The 25,646-nt window shown below is 41.0% G+C and overlaps 1 long non-coding RNA gene across 2 annotated transcripts in view; it reads left to right on the top strand.

Annotated features, from left to right (window-relative positions):
* The first annotated feature begins 22,548 nt into the window (after nt 1-22,548).
* The window catches only part of LOC122807524, a 549,309-nt gene continuing 546,211 nt past the window's right edge, over nt 22,549-25,646 (top strand). The window contains exon 1 of one of the 2 annotated variants that reach the window (XR_006365689.1): nt 22,549-22,906. This is a non-coding gene — a long non-coding RNA (uncharacterized LOC122807524). The other variant, XR_006365690.1, reaches the window with a different exon arrangement.

Genomic DNA, 25,646 nt, shown 5'->3' with positions numbered 1-25,646 from the left:
AGGCCAGAGTATTCATGGTACAGACTATGAATGTAATACAATCAGACTTAGCAATATCCATTGTTATTCCCAAGGACGAGAAAAACCTGAGTAGTGAGACATGGGAAGCAATAAGACTTTGCCTTGTGAAGAGCTGCAAAAATCCACTTACCCAGGTAGGGGAAGACCCTACAGTGCTGGAGTTGGAGAATGATGTGACTATGGACATGTATTTGATAAAAACCCTGGGAGCTGTAGTGAAACCAAATGGCAGTGTCCTGAACTGAAAATGACTGGCCCCATCTGTAAGTGAAGGAAATTCCTGGACTCCTTTGCAGTCTTGACTTACATATGCATTCTGAAGATCCAAAGAGCAAATTCAGTCACCCTCAGACAGAATATAATCCATTCAAAAGTTACCTTGACAATTTGATGGGAAATTGTAAATTCATCCCTGGGCTGGCCCCCATGTCTCTTATAGAGACAGGCTGACAGTAAACATTCCCTGACTAACACTGGATGGGTAATCATAAATGAATCCCCTGGCTGGTCCCCCATGTCTCTCATAACAGAGGCTGATAGTAAACATTCTCTAACTAACATACCTCCAATAACTTTTTAGCAACCTACTGACTAACATACCTCTCCAAACATAGGTTCATAGGTTCATAGGTTCATAGGTTCATACTAGGCTATCTGCCCAAGGGCATTTATAAGCCTAGCCCATAGTTATGTGGCTTTCGCCACCCCTTTAGTTTGAATAAAAACTATGCCTATCATTTTGCTGTGCCTCTGTCAAGCAGTGACGCTGAAGTAATCCCTGGGGTATATCTGCAATCTCCCATCCATTGGTCAAGATTCCTCTTGAACAAGACCAGAGAGGTGCTCTGCCTCACATGTACCGGGATTTTGTTCCACAGCATAGGGAGTCTCTGGGTGATGAATCTGTCCCTCCAGCACGTTCTATTTATAACCGTGTCAAGGTTTAAGTCTCCCGCCCTTGTGGTTCTGAGGGATCTAGATTTTTGAGGTGAAGCATATTCATCAAATCTGGGTTTGACATGGCCTTATATGTCAGGCACAGGTCACCTCTGAGCAAGCGGTATGAGACTGAATAGAGCTGGAGTTCTTTCAGTCGGGCAGCATAAGACATATTTTTGAGACCCTTTATCCTTTTGGTGAGGAACTTTTGGGGCCTTTCAAGCTGCAGCAGGTGTCTGGTCAGATACATTCGAACGGGCATTGTACTCAATCATAGGTCTAATAAGTGATGAGTACAGGGGGACGATGACCTCCCTTGATCTAGATGTGAATCCCTTCATGATCAGGTGGGTGATATAGAAGGTTTTCCTAACTACTTTAGCAACATGAGTGTCAAACGAAAGGCTAAAGTCAACCTGGGTCCCCAGATCTCTGATGACTTTTCTGTGCTCAGTGGATTGCCACCTATATGGTAGCTAGGGGTAGCCTTGTTTTTCCCAAAGGGTATGACTATGCATTTTTTGGCGTTTAACTTCAGGCCATGGCTCTGGCACCAGTTATCCATTTCTGTGAGGCCCTTCTGGAGGATATCTGTGTCAGATGTGTTTCGACTATGGCCCAGTTTGCAGTCATCTGCAAACTTTGTCAGCCATAACCCTCCTGTGTTTGCTTGTACTTCAGAAAAGTAGATGCCGAACAAGAGTGGACCCAGGACTGAGCCCTGTGGGACACCACTTGTGACAGGCTTTGAGTCTGACATGGCTCCAGCAACTCTGACCCTGTGGGTTCTGTCACTTAGCCAGTTTGCAACCCATCTTGTGATGTATGGGTTTACATTCAAGCTGATGAGTTTTTCGATGATACCTGAGTGGGGTATTGTGTCGAAGGCCTTTGCCAGGTCGAGGTAGGCTGTATGGACTGCCTTTCCCTCATCAATGGCCTTGGTGACTGTCTCGAAAAAGTCAACCAAGTTTAAGAGGCAGGATCTGCCTTTGACAAAGCCAAACTGAGTTGGATCCAAAGTCTGCAAGTTCCCTATGTCTTTATTTATGAGTTCCATTATGATCCTCTCCATGGCTTTGCAGATAAGGCTTGTCAAGCTAATGGGCGGTAATTTCCAGGGTCTGTGGAGGCACCGCCCTTATGAAGTGGGACCACAGTCGCGTGCGCCACTCCTTGGGTACGTATCCTGAGGTGAGGCTAAGATTAAACAGCTGTCCTAACTGTGGGTTTAATTCCTCATTGAGTTCATGAAGCACACAGCCGGGGACACCATCCGGTCCCATGGATGCTGTGTTTTTGCCTTAGTGAGGGCAGTTCTCACCTGGGCGTTGGAGATGTTTGGGGGCTACAATCCTCTGGAATAGATATCTCTCCTTTGGGGAGGGGAGAAGTTTGCACTGAACCTGTCAGCCAGTATGTTGGCAATGTGTGTAGGTTCAGTAATTTTCACATCATTTTGAACTAATTCTGAGCATATCTGGGAGTTTCCTCCTAGGTTTCTAACATAGCTAAAGAAGGCCTTATGATTCTCTTTAGAGTCCTTGGCGATTTTCTCTCAAAATTTGCCTTGGATGATTTTATGAGAGCTCTTAGTTTTTACTTATAATGATCAAAGGTGTCTTACCTTTCAAGGATTTTGCTCTATCTTGTAGTAGCTTCCTCCTTTTGTTGTAGAGCTTGTTTATGGCTGGGGTCCACCAGACTGGACGCTTGCCTTTGGTACAGAGAGTCTTAGTTTTGTTTGGGATTGCCTGATCCATGCAGTCCTGTAGGTGCTGGTAGAAGGCATTTGTAAGTGATTCAGCGGTTTGAGTAATGTTTACCACTGGCTCAGGGGCCTTAAAGGAGACCACACTAGTTTTTAGAAGTGTGAAATCGGCTTTTGAGAAGTTTTTCACTGTGGTCTTTTTGTTTCAGGTGGGGCGGGATGAGGACCTCCAGCGAGATTAGTTTATGATCTGATCTCACCAGTGAGGGGTATACTTCGGTGTTGAACATTTTGATCCCATGTTCGTGATGATGAGATCAAGTATGTTTTCTCCTCTTGTGGGGATGGTGACTAGTTGTTCCATGGCATTTGAGTTTATGAACTCCAGGAATCTTTGGGTTAGAGTGTTCGGGCTTGAGTAGTGTTCCCAGTCTATATTAGGGTAGTTAAAGTCACCTAGTATGATGGTGTTTGGAGATACATTTATCCCTCCAATGTTTTCAGGAAGGCCATGTGAGGTTCCTGAGTTTGAGAGGGTGGCCTGTAACATGCTACAAATTGCAGAGCAGTCTTGCCTATGGTTAATTGCACCTGGATGGTCTCCGATGCATCATGCGTTGCCACCAACCTTGAGGTGTGGGTGTCCTTTATGAATATGGACAACCCCCCTCCTTTCTTGGTGTTGTCCGGATTTTGGGGCCGGAACGCATGATATGAGGTGAAACCTGTTAGTGCTGGGGTGCTCTCAGGAGCCTTGAACCAGGTTTCTGTCACAGCACAGACATCGATGTTCTCCATATTGAGAAGGGCCTCGAGTGCGTGCATCTTGAGATTGAGACTTCTGGCATTGAGCAGCATTACCCTTAGTTTTTTCCTTTTTGGTGTTCTAGGGTGGTAGGTTTAGAATTTGAGCCTTGCCTAAAAAGGCACTATGGGGTGGCAAGAGCCTTTGCCAATATCCGGAAGCCCAGGGTGACAGGTGCAAGCCGTCCCTTGCGAAGCAGCGTGGCTTGTCCAGCATGTCATCCCAGGCAGACAGACATTGGATCCCCTTTGAATGACACCAGAATTTAAGCCAATTATTAAAGCTGATCATCTTATCACTGTATTGTGGCATCATTCTAGGTGAAGGTAGGATACTGCTCAAGGTCAGGGTCATACCTGCCTGGGCTACATAATCAGAGAGCTCCTCGATGTCCCTTTTCATGTAGTCCAAGGAGGTACGTCTCAGGTCGCTGACACCAGCGTGGACAATGACTGAGTCGTACTTGTACCTGCTGTTGAGAGACCTGAGTGCTTGCGTTATGTGGCGGATTCTAGCGCCTGACAGGCAGCTTACTGTGACCTTCTCTTTACTCAGTCTGGTGAGCGGACGTCAGTGTGTCTGACTATGGAATCACCAATGACAAGTGTGTCTGGCATTTTGTTTGGCCTTAAGGGCTGTGACTGTTTGACACTCTGACTGTGTGGTCTATGTGTTGCATGTGTTGGGTCGTGAGGTGGTAGTTGTTTGGGTGTCTGCTTTGGTGGCCTCTGCTGTTTTGGTAAATTTTTGATCAGAGCCTCCGAGTATGTCTTTGTGTGAGTATGTGTATGATTTGAAGTTGTGATGGTACCATGTGTGACTGGGTATGTATTGTGTGTGGTTACCTTCTCCTCCTGTCTGGTCTTGCCAGTCCTATGTTGAGAGAGCTCAGCCTCCAGTTTGGCCGTATAGTTGCATCTCTCGCATGTATTTGTGTTTTGTGGGAGAAGGAGAGGATTGTCTGTGTACATGAGGCAGTTGTAACATTGCCTCAATATTCCCAGGTTCACCAGTTGAGCTGGAGAGGACACTAGCAACTGATCCCTCGACATACTAGAAGTAGTAGATAAAGAGACTTTCAAAGGACTCCGGGAAGTGGGTTTTAGGCTGGTGGGGTACTATCTATAATAAGAGTGCTTTATCAAGGTGCAAGTACTGTAGGAGTAAGTGCTAGGCTTTACAGATAGAGAATAGTCTACTTGGGAATCAAGTAGAGATGAACTTTTCAGTTATAGGATATGCTGGTTAGATCAGCAGTACAGCTCGAGGAAGGTAGTTTTAAGGGAAAATTGGAAGAGTGGAATTTAGATGGCCCAAATAGTTTAACCTTGTTTAACCGCCGCTGCTCTTGTGTGCAACAGTGGTAACTCCGCTTAAATCGCTTACACGCGTTTAGCGTGTTTTATAGCAGGGGCTGAAGGGAGCTAGGAATTGGCCCAAAACGACCAATGGACTACTAGTTTCTGGCTGAAACTTCACCAAATCAGACAAAAGGCGCTCAGTGCTTCCCACTCCCACTGGTAAGCAAAGAAACTTCCCTCCTTCCTAATAAGGCAATGGATCAGTAACAGGAACTAAAAACAAAGCCCAGGGATCAGCAACTCTGAAACTGGACTACTCTAGTTCAGTAAGGCGGAAAACAAGAGATTTTTTGTTTTATTACAGAGACAAGGAAAAAACAGACAGTAATAGCTGTAAAACGGCTAGCACTTTAGTGTGTAGCCTACAGAAACAATTTGCAACAATTAGTAACTTAAAGTGCAATAAACAGTGTAAAATGCAGAAATCACTTAAAGTAGCAATAAAACAGGCGAAATGCAGTTGCTAGCTTAAATAACAGTGGGAAAGCCACATAAAATACTTATATCTGGTAGAAAGTCACTCTTTTAGCTCTCTGCTGCTTGGATCACCCTGCAGGCCACCACGAGGATCTGTGCTGAGTTGGTACAAGCTGGAAAAGGCGTGTTTAGCGTGTTTTATAGCAGGGGGCTGAAAGGAGCTAGGAATTGGCCCAAAACAACCAATGGACTACTAGTTTCTGGCTGAAACTTCACCAAATCGGACAGAAAGGCTGCTCAGTGCTTCCCACTCCCACTGGTAAGCAAAGAAACTTCCCTCCTCCCTAATAAGGCAATGAATCAGTAACAGGAACTAAAAACAAAGCCCAGGGATCAGCAACTCTGAAACTGGACTACTCTAGTTCAGTAAGGCAGGAAAACAAGAGATTTTTTTTTTTTTTGTTTTATTACAGAGACAAGGAAAAAAACAGACAGTAAATGCTATAAATGCTGTAAATCGGCTAGCGCACTTTAGTGTGTAGCCTACAGAAACAATTTGCAACAATTAGTAACTTAAAGTGCAATAAACAGTGTAAAATGCAGAAATCACTTAAAGTAGCAGTAAAACAGGCGAAATGCAGTCGCTAGCTTAAATAACAGTGGGAAAGCCACAAAAAATACTTATATCTGGTAGAAAGTCACTCTTTTAGCTCTCTGCTGCTTGGATCACTCTGCAGGCCACCACGAGGATCTGTGCTGAGTTGGTACAAGCTGGAAAAAACGCGTGTTTAGCGTGTTTTATAGCAGGGGGCTGAAAGGAGCTAGGAATTGGCCCAAAACGACCAATGGACTACTAGTTTCTGGCTGAAACTTCACCAAATCGGACAGAAAGGCTGCTCAGTGCTTCCCACTCCCACTGGTAAGCAAAGAAACTTCCCTCCTCCCTAATAAGGCAATGGATCAGTAACAGGAACTAAAAACAAAGCCCAGGGATCAGCAACTCTGAAACTGGACTACTCTAGTTCAGTAAGGCGGGAAAACAAGAGATTTTTTTGTTTTATTACAGAGACAAGGAAAAAAAAACAGACAGTAAATGCTATAAATGCTGTAAATCGGCTAGCGCACTTTAGTGTGTAGCCTACAGAAACAATTTGCAACAATTAGTAACTTAAAGTGCAATAAAAAGTGTAAAATGCAGAAATCACTTAAAGTAGCAGTAAAACAGGCGAAATGCAGTCGCTAGCTTAATAACAGTGGGAAAGCCACAAAAATACTTATATCTGGTAGAAAGTCACTCTTTTAGCTCTCTGCTGCTTGGATCACTCTGCAGGCCACCACGAGGATCTGTGCTGAGTTGGTACAAGCTGGAAAACGCGTGTTTAGCGTGTTTTATAGCAGGGGGCTGAAAGGAGCTAGGAATTGGCCCAAAATGACCAATGGACTACTAGTTTCCGGCTGAAACTTCACCAAATCGGACAGAAAGGCCGCTCAGTGCTTCCCACTCCCACTGGTAAGCAAAGAAACTTCCCTCCTCCGTAATAAGGCAATGGATCAGTGACAGGAAGTAAAAACAAAGCCCAGGGATCAGCAACTCTGAAACTGGACTACTCTAGTTCAGTAAGGCGGGAAAACAAGAGATTATTAAGTTTAATTACAGAGACAAGGAAAAAACAGACAGAAAATGCTATAAATGCTGAAAATGGGCTGGCGCACTTTGGTGTGTGGCCAAAAGAAACATTTTGAAACAATTAGTAACTTAAAGTGCAATAAACAGTGTAAAATGCAGAAATCACTTAAAGTAGCAGTAAAACAGGCGAAATGCAGTCGCTAGCTTAATAACAGTGGGAAAGCCACAAAAATACTTATATCTGGTAGAAAGTCACTCTTTTAGCTCTCTGCTGCTTGGATCACTCTGCAGGCCACCACGAGGATCTGTGCTGAGTTGGTACAAGCTGGAAAGCGTGTTTAGCGTGTTTTATAGCAGGGGCTGAAAGGAGCTAGGAACTGGCCCAAACGACCAATGGACTACTAGTTTCTGGCTGAAACTTCACCAAATCGGACAAAAGGCGCTCAGTGCTTCCCACTCCCACTGGTAAGCAAAGAAACTTCCCTCCTTCCTAATAAGGCAATGGATCAGTAACAGGAACTAAAAACAAAGCCCAGGGATCAGCAACTCTGAAACTGGACTACTCTAGTTCAGTAAGGCAGGAAAACAAGAGATTTTTTTTTTGTTTTATTACAGAGACAAGGAAAAAACAGACAGTAAATGCTATAAATGCTGTAAATCGGCTAGCGCACTTTAGTGTGTAGCCTACAGAAACAATTTGCAACAATTAGTAACTTAAAGTGCAATAAACAGTGTAAAATGCAGAAATCACTTAAAGTAGCAGTAAAACAGGCGAAATGCAGTCGCTAGCTTAAATAACAGTGGGAAAGCCACAAAAATACTTATATCTGGTAGAAAGTCACTCTTTTAGCTCTCTGCTGCTTGGATCACTCTGCAGGCCACCACGAGGATCTGTGCTGAGTTGGTACAAGCTGGAAAACGCGTGTTTAAGCGTGTTTTATAGCAGGGGCTGAAAGGAGCTAGGAATTGGCCCAACGACCAATGGACTACTAGTTTCTGGCTGAAACTTCACCAAATCGGACAGAAAGGCTGCTCAGTGCTTCCCACTCCCACTGGTAAGCAAAGAAACTTCCCTCCTCCCTAATAAGGCAATGGATCAGTAACAGGAACTAAAACAAAGCCCAGGATCAGCAACTCTGAAACTGGACTACTCTAGTTCAGTAAGGCGGGAAAACAAGAGATTTTTTGTTTTATTACAGAGACAAGGAAAAAAACAGACAGTAAATGCTATAAATGCTGTAAATCGGCTAGCGACTTTAGTGTGTAGCCTACAGAAACAATTTGCAACAATTAGTAACTTAAAGTGCAATAAAAAGTGTAAAATGCAGAAATCACTTAAAGTAGCAGTAAAACAGGCGAAATGCAGTCGCTAGCTTAATAACAGTGGGAAAGCCACAAAATACTTATATCTGGTAGAAAGTCACTCTTTTAGCTCTCTGCTGCTTGGATCACTCTGCAGGCCACCACGAGGATCTGTGCTGAGTTGGTACAAGCTGGAAACGCGTGTTTAGCGTGTTTTATAGCAGGGGCTGAAAGGAGCTAGGAATTGGCCCAAAATGACCAATGGACTACTAGTTTCCGGCTGAAACTTCACCAAATCGGACAGAAAGGCAGCTCAGTGCTTCCACTCCCACTGGTAAGCAAAGAAACTTCCTCCTCCCTAATAAGGCAATGGATCAGTGACAGGAACTAAAACAAAGCCCAGGGATCAGCAACTCTGAAACTGGACTACTCTAGTTCAGTAAGGCGGAAAACAAGAGATTTTTGTTTTATTACAGAGACAAGGAAACAGAGCTGGCACCTTGGCATTAGTAAAATCTACTGCCAATCATTAGTGGACGGAGTTCGCTGTGGCGACCCCCTAACCAGGAAAAGCCAAAAGACAACAACAACAACATAGAAAAAGTGGGAGAAACAGACACATGCATGTTCTGTAATATAAATCTAGAAACTGTTGCACATCGTATTGCCAAATGTGATACAGTGCTTGCTAAGGGTCTGTATACTGAAAGGCACAGGAATGTGGCAAGACTATTGCACTGGGGATTGTGCAAACACTACAATATACAAGCAGCAAAGGAGCACTGGAAACATGAACCACAAAACACTACAGAAAATTATGAAGTTTTGATTACATGGCATCATCCAATACCAATAATTAAGAAAACAAATACAGTAGTCCAGGAAAAAGGACAAGAGTAGCATTAATCAATGAAACAGGTGCACCCACAGATTATAGTGTACTATGTACTGAGAGACACAAAGTCATAAAATACCAGGATTTGCAAGCAGAAATTACAGAATTGTGAGATCAAGAAACCCAGAGAGTTCCAATAGAGGAAGGAGTAATGGGACTAATAAAAATAATTTAAAACATATTTGAATATGATACCAATACATGTAATTCCCATATGAAATGCAGAAAGAGAAAATTATTGGAACAATGCTTGGCTGAGAAGAATACTCTTGGCAAACATCAAAGACTGAAGCAATGCTAATTTCATGAACTCTAATCATACCCTGACTGAGGAATGAGATCCATTTCCTATTTCCCATTCTCCCATCCGCCTAGAAAACCAAACCAGTTGAAGAAATTAAAGCAATTCTTCTATGTGTCTGTTGCAGTGTTCATTACAGTGCAGTGTTACATTACCAGGTGTCCTGTCTTCCTTCAGTAGGTGTATTTTACTTATTTCAAAGTCTAATGTCCAACTGAATTAGTCATGATTTTACAGTTGTTTGTGCAACACTTTTTATTATGCCTTGTACCATCTGCTTAAGGTCACTGTTGCCCTTGGGGTCAAAGCCTTGAAGGATCATCAAGAAATAAAATTGCTTTAAGAGTCCACCAATGGAGATGTTCCTCAAACACTTTACATATCTAGTCTGGAGTGTCTAGAGGGTATAAAAGTTGAGCCCGTTGTGCTTTGAGAGTCCAGTGAAGGACTCTCATGAAGTATTGCAAGATGTAAGAAGATTCAGTAGCCTTGAACTTCCTGTGATTCCTATATGATATGAACCACCATGAATCTATCTTGTAAAGATGTACTTTTAATAAATGTCCACTGGCTGAATGTTTGCATTAATTGTAGTATAAATAATTTCACTTGCATTTCTAATTGTAAATAATGTACAAATGTATTGTCTTTGTTTTGTTTTTCAGCTATATACAATTATGTGCATTCTTTATTCTATATATAATTTTCTGTTTATGACTTGGCCCATGGTGTCTGGTTCGTGGCTGAAAAGGGTCTGTCAACAAGTCCACTTACCTGGTTATCAAACTAAAATAAATAAATAAATAAATAAATAAATAAATAAAATATGGCAAAAGTCATGAGTCCCAGCACCTGAAGACAAAGAGTTGCAGGGACTACTGCTGTGTATGCTTTCTAGAGCTGTGAGCTTAATAAAATTAATCTTGTCTAATGGCAGGAAGGCTCAACAGGCCAGAGTATTCATGGTACAGACTATGAATGTAATACAATCAGACTTAGCAATATCCATTGTTATTCCCAAGGACGAGAAAAACCTGAGTAGTGAGACATGGGAAGCAATAAGACTTTGCCTTGTGAAGAGCTGCAAAAATCCACTTGCCCAGGTAGGGGAAGACCCTACAGTGCTGGAGTTGGAGAATGATGTGACTATGGACATGTATTTGATAAAAACCCTGGGAGCTGTAGTGAGCCCAAATGGCAGTGTCCTGAACTGAAAATGACTGGCCCCATCTGTAAGTGAAGGAAATTCCTGGACTCCTTTGCAGTCTTGACTTACATATGCATTCTGAAGATCCAAAGAGCAAATTCAGTCACCCTCAGACAGAATATAATCCATTCAAAAGTTACCTTGACAATTTGATGGGAAATTGTAAATTCATCCCTGGGCTGGCCCCCATGTCTCTTATAGAGACAGGCTGACAGTAAACATTCCCTGACTAACACTGGATGGGTAATCATAAATGAATCCCCTGGCTGGTCCCCCATGTCTCTCATAACAGAGGCTGATAGTAAACATTCTCTAACTAACATACCTCCAATAACTTTTTAGCAACCTACTGACTAACATACCTCTCCAAACATCACCTGCTAATTAAGACGCACATTACAAAGGGATGCAATTGGGTTGGGTTGCATGGCTAGGCTTATAAAGGCCCTGGTGTTCATTAGCTTAGTATACACCTATGAATCTATAAAGACAAGAAAGGATAGATAACACCAAGACTATCCAAAAGACTCTCTTAAAATGTACTGGTTTGGGTTGCTTAAAGTGAGAATGGGAGTAAGGTATTTTGCCTTTTTTGGCACTAAAAAGGACGTCAAGTAAAAGCCACGTCTTTCACATGGGACCTCTTAGATGGCTCTTTTTTGCCGGGGAGCAGCACCTCTTATTTTGCTTCAGTTCTCTGACTGGGTGGGACAGCAGGGAGAGGAAGGGACTGCAGTATGAGATGGGATATGAAGGAAATGATACAGTCTCAGGATAGTATGCCCCATAGCCACTAGTAATGGATGATGCCACCCATACCAACAAGTGGAGGGACAGATAACTCCTGACTTCTTCCGGAGGGGAGCAAATGGGCAAGGTCTCAGGGATTCAAAAGCTACCCCACTTTGAAAAGGAAAAAAAAGTGAATAAACAACATATTCTGCAGATAATTCAGGGTGGAAACTAAAAATATCAAAATCAAAATCACCCAAAAATTTATGGAAAAGGAAAAGGGGTATTATGTGCCAGTTATGTGAGTGACTGACTTCAGTGCATGGCTGAAGAGGTCTGGAGAGGAGTCCTTAGACACAAAGGATTATGGATAAAAGGGAGGAGCTATGGTAACCTGGAATAGTTTTATGAGCCGAGTCCTATCAGTCTCCGTTCTAAAGATGATTTTGTCTCAAAGGAAGTACCACACCAACATTTTGTTCAAGCTGGGTTATGGTTTGGGTGATTGACAGGTGTGATTAGCAGCTCTGAACCCTAAAAAAGTACACAACACTGTTAAATCACTGCTATTCTGAAAAAGAGATACAATTTCAACATAAACATTGAATTGCTTATGTGAACATTACAGGAATACAAACATTTGTAGTACCTATTTATACATTACCTGACTTGCAAAAGCTCTGCACAGACCTATTCAATATGGCACTAACACACAACTGAGCAACAAAAAAAATGCAGCTATCCCTCAGGGCTTAGTACCAGGACCTTTCCTTTTTGGTATTTACTTCTTGGATAGCCAAGACATCTAGCTAACAAAGTTTGCAGACAACTGCAAACCAGAGAATATTGTTAAAAGCCCTCCAGAATTAACTCTCCCTAGTAAATTACTGGCATACTAAAAATGGGCTCAAACTGAATGTTAAAAAGTATAGTATTATCACTTTTGGTAGAAAGCCCTCACTTCCTCATACTGTACAGAAAATACAGCACTACAAAATGTAGCCAGGGACCTAGGTACTTGACTTGATAGCTCCCTCTTGTTTGATCATTATGTGACAACAATTGTCAGGAAATCCTCTTATTTAGCACGGTTAGTTGCCAAAGAGGCAGTCACTCCCTTATACTCACCATTGATCTGAACAGTTATCAAGTACAATGCATCCTTTTGGGATGTATCTCACTAAACAATTAAACAAATAGAAAGTCTCCAAACATTCCTGGCAAAAAAGTTCACCGACTTACGAGTAAAGACCCACAGCAACAACAAAAAAAAAAAGCTGGAAGCTAACTCAAGCAGGAAAGGTAATAGAGGGGGATGAGCCCAAGAAGACAGTTGGATTGCAGGCTAGAGACTGCTTTCCCCATCAAGGCTTGATTTCAGAGTACAGGCAAAGAGGAAGGGATAGGGGGATTTTAAGTGAAATACCTACTCTGGTAGAGTTTTTAGCTGAATCTAGAACAGAAACAGTTGTTAAAAAGGATAATTGGTAAGGCATATAAAATACTGCACTATAACTATAAGAATCAATCAAGCACCTTGGGAAGACATATGTATGACTTCCAAGTATGTAACCAAATCAGGAAGGTTTAGGATCTTTGCTTGGAAGTGTTTGCATAGGTATTTTTATACTCCAAACAGACTTTAAAGATTTTTCTACAGGTAAATATCAAATGTTGGAGGTGTGATGGAGAAGAAAGAGGTAAATGGGAACATATGTTTTGGGAGTGTAATGAGCTGGCAGTTTTTAAAAATTCCCTACAGAGTACGTTATCAGAAATATTAGGTGAGCAAATGGCTGTATATATGGAAATAATTCTTTTGAGCTGGAATACAGGATCTGAATTGCATAGCCATAGTACTGCCTTATTAAGTTTAATTCTGTTGTCTACCAAAAAAGCAATTACTAGAAAATGGAAGGCAAAGTCTATATCAACCATATTTGAGGTATTGAATATTATAAAAGAGATAAAAGAACTGGAAGAGGGATTTTTAGAAAAGTGAAAGAGCAAGTTACATACAAGTAAACGGAAATTGTAGGAACAATACATGTATAATAATGTTCAGGAGGAGTAGGAGTGAAGTTTAACAGAAGGCAGGAATTCAGAATTTTTTTATAATGCTGGACTGATGATACTAGCAAAGAAAATATATGTGGTGTGATTAAATGGAAAAATGTTAAAATTATTTGTTTTCTTTTCTGTTACTGTATGTTTGCCCATGTGTTGGAAAAAAAAGAAAGGCTGTTACTTTATTCAGTCTTATAGACTTCTGAGGGGAGATCACTTACTGTACCATTAGAGACCGGATTGTCTTAGACTTCCCATTTCTCCAGAAGTCCAATATCCCTACCAGTACTAGAAACATAGACCTAAATCTTCATCAACCGATAAAACAGTGGCGGGATAGGTTTATAATCCAGTGCCTCCCAAACCTCTGGAATAACCTGTCCCTGCATGTTAAGCAGTGCAACACACTATCTTTCATTAAACATAAACTAGATGACTGGTTGGGTCTCCACAAATATAATCTGGGATTGCCTGGTATGGCCCTCCTGGTGAAAGACGGTGTGGCCTAAGGGAGGGTGCTGGCAAGGTGTAAGACTCAGTGGCATTAGAGTATCTATGAATCTACTATGTAGGTGAAAAATTGACATATACTCTGTGCTTAAAGTAGTTTATAAATAGGTTCATAGGTAAATACTAGGTTATCAGTCTGCAGACTATTACAAGTCTATCCAATAACCAGAAGTCAGAATCAAAACCTGTTCTTTGTTGATCTGAGGTAAAGACCTTAACTATTATGCAAACCTCACCCCTATGTCTCTGTTTTATTCTAGTGTCACTGGCACAATACTGCCCTTTTTATTCTTACACTAATATTTTTTCCTTCACATCACTCCTATAATTTAGCCTTTTAAGTTTGTCAGAAGTCAAGAATTCATGTGGCAATCAGTCGTTTGTTGTATGCATGAGGTGGGTGGTATAAGAATGACATTTTATACTTAGCATCTGATGTGGTGCTGTGCTTCTTTAAGATATAGCCCTAGTGGTGACAGACAACCTCATTATAACAGATCCAGAGTACCTGGAGAAAACCCACTTGGACAGAGAAAGAATATAGAGACTCCACTCAAGGACTGGAGGATGTCATTCTATGTCACTGTTGCAGTATTCCTGAAAGAAGGAATGTCCCGTCCTGGGCAGCCTGCTGCTCATCCAGTATGGAAAAGCTTGAAAAGGATCTTGTTTGCACTGTACATCACATTTATGCTCCTCACACAGAATATAGGGCATAAAAGGGACATATGGATGGCGATACCCTGACCTTCTTTTGCCGTCAGTTCAAACACCGTTGTTGCCAGTTGGTTTGAAAGTTTTGTTGCTGTTCTTACTTTTTAGAACACCTGATATGTGCCCTGTTGGGTTTATTTTTTTCCTTTTATTTTTATTTTTAAAAGTTTACTTTCTTGGTCTTGTATTTTTTTATCACTGCTCAGCGTTCATGTAATCCAAGACGGGAAAATGTCAGTGTGGGAGACAGATTCCCCATAATCATCATTACGAACAGAGCCGTTTTTGTTTGGGTGCTTCCCATGACCATACCTCATGTAGTATCTGTAAGACATATGTACCTAAGGCACTCCAAAGCTGTTTGTCTCCCCTGCACATTTATCTTGAAAACCAACGGCTTAGACAATTAGCCCAGGGTACCATGGCAGAATCCTTTAACCCTGAGATACTCCTGCTTGGTAGAAAGAAGGTCAAGAAGTCTTGGCCAGATTCTTTAGATGTCCAGCCTCCACTGGACATCTCTCTAGAAGCAGGTAATACCTTTGTATGTCATTCGGTGTTTATGTCAAATTCCTCTGCTGCGACCCCACTGGAGGCCAGCATGGATCAGTCTTTTTGCACATCCTCTGAGCAGGTGTCATGCCCAGATGTTGAGAGGGAACTGTGATTGATTATCTTGGAGAATCATAGAGGGATTCTGCAGATATAGGTCAGGGAGGAAGTTCTGGGTTCTCTTCTTGAATCTTGCCAAGGGTCGAACCTCCGGTATTTGTTAGGGATGATATCCCTTCTAAGAAAAGACAAAAACTGAAACATGTTTCACCTTGTCCTATGGATCCTCAAAGGGAATGGCAAGTTTAATCAGTGCTTGTTCTTTGCCTTAATGGCCCTAAAGCCTCCTCAAGGGATTTCAGTACCTGCTCCTACTTGGAACTCTACCTCTTCTAAATGGTTTAGGGAACCAGGTTCCTCAGATGAAGATTCCCTGTCTGGTGAGGGTTCTTTGTCCTATACTTTACAGATGCCTTCACCTTTGGCTTATGATTCTGATGCAGAGAAGTCTGTGAACCCTGAGTCTCCATTCAAGGAATTGTCCTTAGGGACACAGTTGCTAGGATGATGGAATTCTTTAAGTGGGATTCTTCTCAAGTGTCAGGTATTTAGAGAAAACATTACAAGTTCCTTCAGGTGGATACTCCTAAACCATCAGCAGATCCTCCAGTGTTGGCTGCCTTGTTAGATACTTCCATTGCTGTTTTCATGTCTCCTGATTCTCAGCCTCCTGCTCCTAAGAAACCTCATCAGTTCTATAAGGTTCCCGAGGACTGTATATTTTTATTTAAACGTCCTTCTGCTGATCCTATGGTGGTGTCAGTTTCTTCTGACAAACCTTCTAAATTTTTACCCTCTTCCAAACTTTTGCCTTCTGATAAGGATAGCAGGGCAATGGAAAGGATTGGCAAGAAGGTTTACACAGCTTCTACTTTGACCTTTAGGGCTATTAATTACCAGACCCACATGACCAGGTATGTTCTAGCCTTGGTTGCTAAAGCTTGTGAGATTATCTCTGCCCTCCCAGATTCTGATGGCAAATCCTCTGCCTTATCTGTTTTAGGTTCTGCTTCTCAGGTGGCTTGCCACTCTATTAAGTGCAGCTATGATGCTGTTGATGCTTCTTTTAAGGCTGCAGCATTTAGATCAGTCATGAGACGTTATTCTTGGCTTTGTGTCCAGTTTCTTCCTGAGAACATTAAGGCAAAGTTGTTGGATGCTCCTTTGCATAATACTCATCTTTTTTGGGACTGCTGCTGCTGACTTGTTTAAATCTCTTCAAGAGAAATGCAAAGCCTTTGAAGACCTTAAACATATTTGTATCTCTCCTATCCCTACGTTCCAGAGGAATTATCCTTCTAGATCTGCTTTTATTTGCAGGCAACCACACTAGGCCTCTAAGAGCAAGACGGATGGGAGGCGAGCCCCCTTTGCTAAGGCTTCTCAGATTTCTGTGGCCCAGAAGCCATCCCTTATCTGATAAGTCTTATTCTCTTTGACAATTCACCCCCCTGCCTTTAGACAGATCCCTTTGGCTCTCCCTTTGTCTTCCAAATTGGTGCCTCATCACTGCAGACTCTTGGGTTCTTTTCACCATCATAACTACTTTATACTTGTAGAAGTATAGAGATGAAGACTTTTTTCATTTTTTATTAGCCATTTTGTAAACCTGATAAAGGTGGTGGCTTTTGTTTTTTCTTTTTGTTAAGGATTATACTACCTGTCCTTATAAAGTAAGTGATGAGACATACTGTGAACACTACACCTAGACTTCTAGACCTTTGTTGCTACAACAACCATACAACCGCCACTCAGAGACTAGATCAGAGGTTAATACAACATATGCCTTTTAATCTCTGTTGGAATGACTTATTACAGTATATGCCCCATGTTTCCTTGCTTCAATGATTTATAAAGATGTTAAGATTTTGACCAAAAGGAATTACACCTATTGTTTATTTAAGGCCCGAATTATCCACGATTGTTTGTTATACCAAAATACATGTGTGTTGACTAAAATCTATATCCCTTGATATCCAAATATTCTTCATATCTTTGGACAAAAAGTTATAAATAAACTTGCATAAATTAATCCTAACGACTTAATTATCCACAGTAGAGACTATAATTTCTCTTTATACATGTATGTTGCATGTTGTTTGTATTACACATTTAACTATAGTTGAATGAATTTATACATGTATTCCACAATGAGTTGCCCCCTTATGGATAGTGAATAGAAATGGGAAACAGAAATTTATATTTTTTTGATGATTAACTATTTCATGTTTAGAAACAAATTCTACCTACAGAAAACCCTAGAGCTAGTGTGGCCAATGTGGCTTGTGGGGAAGTGGGACAATGTTTTGCCTTGAGACAATGTTTGTTTATTACTTTGGTTATTTATTACTTAGACTTAAATTATTTATTACTCAAAGGTTTCCTTTTGAGAGGTGATGTTTTATTTATGGTGATAGGTGTTTGATTCCTAATGAACTTTTGAGAATATGTTTTTATACCCTTTTCACTCCACATTCACTTTTTCACATCAATAACATTGCTTATCTCGACATCTCACTTTTTTAGAAACTTGGAGTTAGGGATGCTTTACTTACCAAATCTTTGGAGCCTTTTACCTTCTTTTTACATTTTCCTTCCACTCCTTTTACCCTTTACCATTTTCGTTAAAGATGGGGAGGGCTGCAAGAGGCATGCTCTTTGCACTAACTTTTTGCACTTGTTGTCAACTATTTTAGATTTGCCATTGGTATGCCAAGTGTTGAATCCTATGTTCATGATCAAAAGACTATCCTGAAAGGATGAAAAAAAAAACCGGGTAAGAGACCCATACTGACCTGAATAGAAACTTTAAGAAATCCTCCCCCATTTTAGAGGCACAAGAGATTATAAGAGTGGAGGGCACGAGGGGAAGAGAGAATGAGTGAAGAGGAAAATTTTCTGAATTCACCATTTTTCTTATTAACTTTTATTAACTTCACTACTATTTTATATATATTGATTGAATTTATTTATTGATAAGTGTAATACTAGTTCTAGATTTTTTTTTTGGACCAACCTTTGTTTTAAGGAAGGGAGAAAGAAAAAAATTGAAAAAAGGCTAAACTTAGCTCCCTAAAAGCCATTTTATGGTATGTTTAAATGTGAAGCTTGTAAATTTTGCAAACATATGCAATGTACTAATCAAATTTCCATCGGTGGGTAAAACTTTTAAAAAAGGTGTAAATATAATTTAAACAACAGCAAATTTGTTGTTTTGTTGGCCCATGTTCTTTTGTCCCATTTTATGTGGGCAAAACTGCACGATGAACCATGTTTGAAAAGGTATACCTAACATCAGTATGCCATTTCACCATCTGTCAGGGTTACTTCATGGTATGAAAATCTCTCCCTCCTTTTTTTGGGATTCCTCAACCTCCTCTAGAGCAACTTCCTCATTTCCTTGAGGTTCTAGGGTCCCTGTTGAACCAAGGGACCGTACAACCTGTCCCTCCTTCCCAAGTGGGACGGCATTTTTATTCCAGGATGTTCCTGGTTTCTCGAAAGGAGAGCACTTAGAGACCTTTTTTGGATCTCTCTCAGCTCAACACCTTTCTCAAGATCCCTTCTTTTTGGATGCTTACTCTTCAAACTCTGTTTCCTCTTTTATTACCCCAGGATTTTCTGGTGTCCTTGGATCTGAAAGATGCTTACATTCATATCCCTATTCACCCTCTCTACAGGAGGTTTTTACATTTCTCTGTGTCTTCTTCTCATTTTCAACTCTCTGTTTGCCCTTTGGCCTCTCTACTGCCCCAAAGGGTATTCACAAAATGCCTAGCTCCTGTGATTGCCGTCTGCAGACTCCAAGGCATTAAGATTTTCCTTATCTAGACAACCTGTTGCTTCAGGCACCTTCTCCCAGTCAATTGTTGCAGGATCTGCAGTTCACCATCTTTCTTCTTCAGTGTCTGGGGTTTGCTGTCAACTTCCAAAAGTCCATCCTAACTCCCTTTCAGGATCATGTGTATCTGGGTTGCAGGATACAGAAGGTGCCAATGTTGGCCTCTCTTCCACCTCCAAAGGTATGGTCATTGACAGCCTTCTTTCAGTCTTTCCTTTCCCTGCCAACCAGGGGGCTTTTTTTGGGCCCTGGAAATCATGGCCTCTTCTATTCCAATGCTTCCAGTTGCCAGACTGCATATGCGGAAGCTTCAATGGTACCTCAGGTTAGTTTGGCTGCAGCATCTTCACCCTCTGACTTTCTGTGTACCGCTCTGTCCCTGTCTCAAGAAGGAATTTCTGTGGTGAATTCGACAGTTTGCTCTCAGCTCAGGCCAGCCCTTACAGCCTTCTGTCCCTTCTCAATAGCTATTCACCGATGCCTCAGACATGGGGTGAGGGGCACCTCTTTGTCACCTGAAAGTTCGGAGTCTTTGGCCTCCCCATCATAAATCAGATCATATCAACATCAAAGAGATGAGAGCTCTGATTCTGACCCTTCAGGCTTTTCACCTCGTGTTCTCTCCAGGCCCCTTGAAGGTGTACACAGACAACACTACAGTGATGTGGTATGTCAACAAGCAGGGGGGATGAAATCTTACCTCCTCTGCAGGATGGTGCTTCAGGCTTGGGAAATGGCTCTCAGTAATCAGTTAACTCTTCAGGCAGTATACATTCCTTCAGAGCATAATCTTGTGGCATACTCTCTGAGCAAGTCCAAACACAGGCTCAAGAATGGATGCTTCACAAAGACGTGTTTCTGGACATTGTCCATTGACGAGGTATTCCTCAGATAGATCTTTTTGCCTCCACTCTGAACAGGCAGCTTCTTCTTGTCTATTCTAGAATGCTATGCCATCTGGTCTGGAAAATATGGAAGGGGAAGTTTCTTTACACTTTCCCTCCTCTTCCTCTACTTCCAACATTCCTGCAGACGATTCAGCTGGACTGTCCAAAAATCTTGCTAGTGACTTCCTTTTGGATGAGACGGCACTGGTTCCCCTTCTTAATGCATCTGGCCATAGGCAATTATCATAAGTTACCTCACTGGTTGGATCTCCTCACACAGAACAAGGGGCCTTTCATCCATCCCCACTTGTCCACAATGCAGCTAACATTGTGGGTGATAGGGTTTAGATGCCTTTCAGGCACCTCTTTTTTGTGGACTTGCTCAGGGATTTACAGGAGGCAAGGAAACCCTCAGCCAGAAAATCTTATATGTCCAAATGGAAAAGATTTTCGGTTTGGTGCCATACTCATAACCAGGACACTTTTCAGTGGGGGTCTCTTTGGTCCTCTCTTAGTTGTGTGAGTTGCTCCAATCTGGCTTGGCCCATTTCTCAGCCATTTCTGCTTGTTTGCCTATGACTTCTATTCTGACTTCTCATTTTTGAAGTCAAACAATTTCTTAAATGAATTCTGCATATTAGGCCTCCAAGAAAACCTATTTCTCTTCCTTGGGACCTTAATTTTGCTCTGGAAAAATTGACGCAGGCTCCTTTTCGGCCTGCAAATTCTGCTTCTTTGCAAAATTGTACCCGAAAGACTGTTTTGTTGCTGGATCTTACTTCTGCTCAGAAGGTTTCTGAGCTTTTTGTTTTTTTCAAAGGGACAGGGTGCCCCTTCATACTAATCCTTCTTTTATGCCCAAGGTGGTTAATGAGTTGTCCTTAAATCAGTCGGTACAACTCCCTTCCTTTTTTGTTCCTTCTCCTCAGTCTGCTAGTGAGATCTTCTTGCATATCTTGGATTTGCACAGCAGCTCAGGTACTATTTGGATAAAAATAGGACTATTCATAAGTTTGACCATTTTTTTTGTTTTCTTTCATTCCCAGGTCTTTGGGTTTGGCTATTTGTAAGCAAGCCATCTCCTCCTGGATATCCAAGGCCATTTCTTTTTGTTATTCTTTTCAGAAAGTCTGTCTGCTTCGGCTAGAGCTCATTCTACTAGAGCTGTTGCCTCTTCTGGTGCCTTCTTCAAGGTGTTGGACACCAATTCCATCCTTGAAGCTGCTACTTGGTCTTTAGTGCATACCTTTACTAAGCGTTATAAGCTGGATATGGTTTCTAGGGCCAGAGCAGGTTTTGCTGAAACCACTTTATGTGGGTTTGTTGAGGGCTCTTCTCAGCCTTCCATCTCTCATTCTGTTTCTTGAGCTTTTTTTTACTCAAACTTCCTTCAGGAATACTTCAAAAGTGATATAGAAGGACAGCACAGTTATGTGAAATCTTAACATAACAATAGATAGCCTTCCCTTCACTGTTCCAGTCTTCACTCCCTCCCTCCAACTCCCTCTTCTTTATTCTGCATTTTTTCTTTCTGGATGTGCATGGACTCCTTTGTCCTATGATAATTATTCTCTTCTGGGGTAATTCAGTTCTACATCTATACAAGCAGGCACATGTATTTGTGTACATACCTACATGCGTACACATTAATTGTTTATATATACTTATTACAGTACAGATGCTGCTTATTTGTCTCCAACTATTTGGTGGCTGAGGATATGCAAAAAGGGGGGACTTGAAGTTGCCCCCTCTTCAAATATTCACGGGACTTAAATTTGTTCCCTGCCGCCTGGTGGGCGTACATGCGTGTACGCGCCGGTACGAAGGGTGTATGTTTACCTACTGGCTGAATGTTCCTATTATATCATCAATCTATCCACAAATCTTTCTTTCCCCATTTTTCGGACATAGGGTTGGGGTTATTACTTACTGAAAATCTAGAGCCAATGCTTACACCGCAGGGTGACTAACCCTGCATCATTTTTTTCCCAGTCTCCCCACAAGCAGATGCACACAACTAGGGTTACCTACCACCTGTCCCACCTTTGTGAGGGAAAGTCCCTCTTTGGGCAGTTGTGTCCTGACCAAAAATATTAAAAATATCCTGAGATTGTAGGACATAATTATGTCCCATATTTCATGTAATAGTTGCATAAAATAGTTATTTCTGTATGTAAAATACCTAAATGTTACAATAAACAGAATAAGCAACTAAACTGCTACAAGAATAAGCTTTCATTTAGGCAAAATCCTTTGTACTGACTGTGGGTATGTGTCGGCCTGTAAAATCTTATGTGTGTCCCGAAAATGTCCCACTTTGGCCATTTGAAAAGGTGGCAACCCTACACACAACAGACGGTAAAAATATGTCTTAAGTGTAGCATAAACCGGATTACACAGCACGACTGCTTTAGTTTTTCACTAGCTTGTATTTTTACGTCCTATTATGTACCCCAGGTGAGGCAATGCAGAAAAAACCGAATATACAGTCCAGACTTGTTTTAACCAGGAAAAAGCGCATTCAGTTGCATTCACATTTCACTTTACTGACGTTTGCCAAGTCGAAAACAAGAATAAATAAATAACTGATTATGTTTGATGAAATGCTCCTCAGAAGCACACAGAACGCTTGTTTATAAGCCTATTGGCAATTCTCAGTGTTTCCCCAGCAGCAGCAAGGGAAAAAGGCAGAACAGAAACGGCTGTAGAAGAAAAGTGATTAAAAAGCGTAATTAGCATTTGCCCCTGATAAATGAGCAAGCCATTAATTAGCGTGATTTACCACTGGCTTTTTTTATGATCTCGAATGACGGCGGTATGACTAGCCCATCGGTAAGTTTTCCTTTCACCAGTTGTCAGAGCTAACACCCTCATTACGAGTCAGCGACGTCCCAAAGTTAATGGAGATGGCAACCCGCCAAAACTGATAAAGCGGGAAGATCTTCACTGGCTTACAGGTATTTCCATCATTTCAGCCGCCTTATCATTTGCTGGGTATTTTTTTCCATCTCACTTCGCCTTCTACTGCTTCTTCACAGCGTTCAAAAAAGTAATTACATTTTTCCTGTCAGTATTTTAATACAACGTGGGATGGCTGTCCGAGTGATCAAATAATTTTTTTGGCTGAATTACAAAGTAGGATGCTGACGCTTGGCTAAATGTAATTATTGTGATGAAAGAGAATTTTAATTAAGACAAGCTTTTTCAGATTTTAATAGTGCATTTCCTATTAAGAAACGTGTTCCTTTTAGCAGTATTGTGTGCACACAGTATATACTTTAAGTTAAAGAAAACATACAGTCTGTAAGTTACAGAGGTAGTCATACGCAGAAATCCAGGCAAGGCATGTGGTTGTAATGTTTGCACCACCAGTAAACACATGGGTTTATCGCTTTGATTGGCACGTTGTATGCATGCAGATTGTTATGTATTACCGTTATAAACATATAAACATTTTTTTCTGTCTAAACTAACTTTTGGAATAAACGCACTTGATATCATCATACGTTTCTTTCTCTGTGTACATCTCTGTGTGGGTTGGCGTCATACATCTCAAATTCTGCTCATTCCAAATTCATAGCAGAGGGCCCAAAGGAGGGACACTTTCTTATTTTTTTGAAAAAGACGGTTTTTAGATACTGCAGCCAGTATAGTTAGTGTTGAGGAATCTTTGTATTACCTTATTTCAGGTATTCATTATAATGGAGACCCTTTAACAGGTCTATCATTATGGGGGAAATTGGAAGAAAACTGATGAATCTAGGAGCAGCAAGGCAAAAATGTGAGGTTATGTACATTATAGTATTTTTAAAAGGTGTGGTGGGCACTTGTAGAAGGTGTGTGTGTTTGTGTGTATGCATTTCTGGTTATACATCTGGCGAGTACCATGTTTTTGAAATATGCCTGTTTTAGTATTGAATCAGGTAAGAGTGTCGAGAGTCCATTTATAGGATTTGGCTGTACAGCAGGTGTGGACTTTTTGTTATCAATTTTGGTATAGTTACCTGGTTAATGTGGTTGTGCAATTTTAATCCACTCATGCTTACATCTGTAACTAGTCTGGTCAGTGTATGCTTTCTGATAGATGGCGGCTTTCATCTTGTTTGCTTCACTGCCATACTCATTTAACTGTCTGTATTCCTGCTTATCTGTTTATGTATATGTTTATCTACCCATTTAATTATGTATCTGCCCATTTATTTATTTATTTTTTTTGCAGTTGTATGTTTATTTATAATTATATATTTTCCATTTCCTTATTTATATTGTGCATTTATCTATTTATTTATTTACTATTCTATTAATGTGTTTATTGATTGATTAATAATATTTGTTAACTGAGGCAGAGTGCTGATCCAGCTGAACCTAGTTCAGGGCCAGGATGGGTCAGAGTACGAAAAAATGAGTCTTACATTAACTTCAAGACACATCTATGCAAAAGACTAGCCACAAGAGCTTAAAGGTGAATACATAAATTTTACATAAGCAATAAAGCAAACAGCAGAGATGTCAGAAAAATCTGTCAGTAGTCAAGTAACTTAATGCAACAAAGTGCTGTTTATAAAAGCTGCCCAATCTGTACAGACATTTAAATATGACATGCATTTGAATGCAGAGGGTTATCTAAAAGGTTGTTAGTTATACAAAAAGCTGTCAATTATTTGCAATATGTACAATTTTTTGCAGTGAGAAAAAAAATAACACTGATAAAGAACTGCCATGGCTAAAGAAGGAACTTGGTTAAGAGCCAGACTTTCTTTTGAGAACATATCACTGACAGACTTTATCTTTCTTCTGACAGCAGCTTTAGAAATGATCACAGCCTAAATTGATGGTCATTGGTTGTACTTGGTTATTGCTACTTAAAGTCATGACTAGGTTGCATGGGTAGATTTGAATACTACCACTGCCACCAAAATGTCACACATTATGGTACCAGTACCAGCAGTAGGAAGGAAGGAAGGCATAGATGAGGGTTTGAATCTCACTTCTGCCAGTCGTTTGTGAAGAAGGATCCCAACTGGCACCAGTGGAATGGTCGGTATTAGTACCAGTCTAGTTAAAAATAAAAGAAAGAAAGTTTACACAAAGCTAATCAGTTCACAAAATGCAGCCAGGCCCCAAGAGCATAAAGGGAAAATGTACTGCTGTCCTGTCTATTGGCTTCCAGCATCTACACCCATATTAGACTGCACATGGGTTACCCACTTAGCTGAATTTTAGGTCTAGCAACGTAGGTGACTTTCCACTAATCTCTCTCTCTCTGTGAACCACAGTATCTTCTAGTGACCCTTACCTGTGGTAATGCTTATTAAACATTTTTTGTACACACACACACACACACACACACACACACACACACACACACACACACACACACAAAATTCAAAAGAAGCCAGGCAGAATTCTTTGATTTCCCACAGCTTTCTTCCCGGCATGGTAATACTGCCACCACTTTAAGTAGTGTCAGAGACTACTGGCTATTTGCTGCTCTCAATTTAACCAGATATAAATATATACACATTAATATTTTTACTGGCAGTAGGTCCAAGTGATTTAGCTAAGTGGAAATGAGAAGCACAGCTAGTAACCTAGAATGGTAAACGATAACCTGGTTCTCAGATAATAAGCAGTAATTATATGTATGCATAAATTTATGTATCTATGTCTCAACCTATTTGTCTGTTTATATATGGA

The sequence above is a fragment of the Protopterus annectens genome, chromosome 7.part1 (assembly GCF_019279795.1).
Source record: "Protopterus annectens isolate FY-2018-M chromosome 7.part1, PAN1.0, whole genome shotgun sequence".
In the NCBI taxonomy this organism is placed as follows: domain Eukaryota; kingdom Metazoa; phylum Chordata; order Ceratodontiformes; family Protopteridae; genus Protopterus; species Protopterus annectens.
Note: the sequence above shows the minus strand (reverse complement) of the source record. Positions and strands in the feature narration are given on the sequence as shown.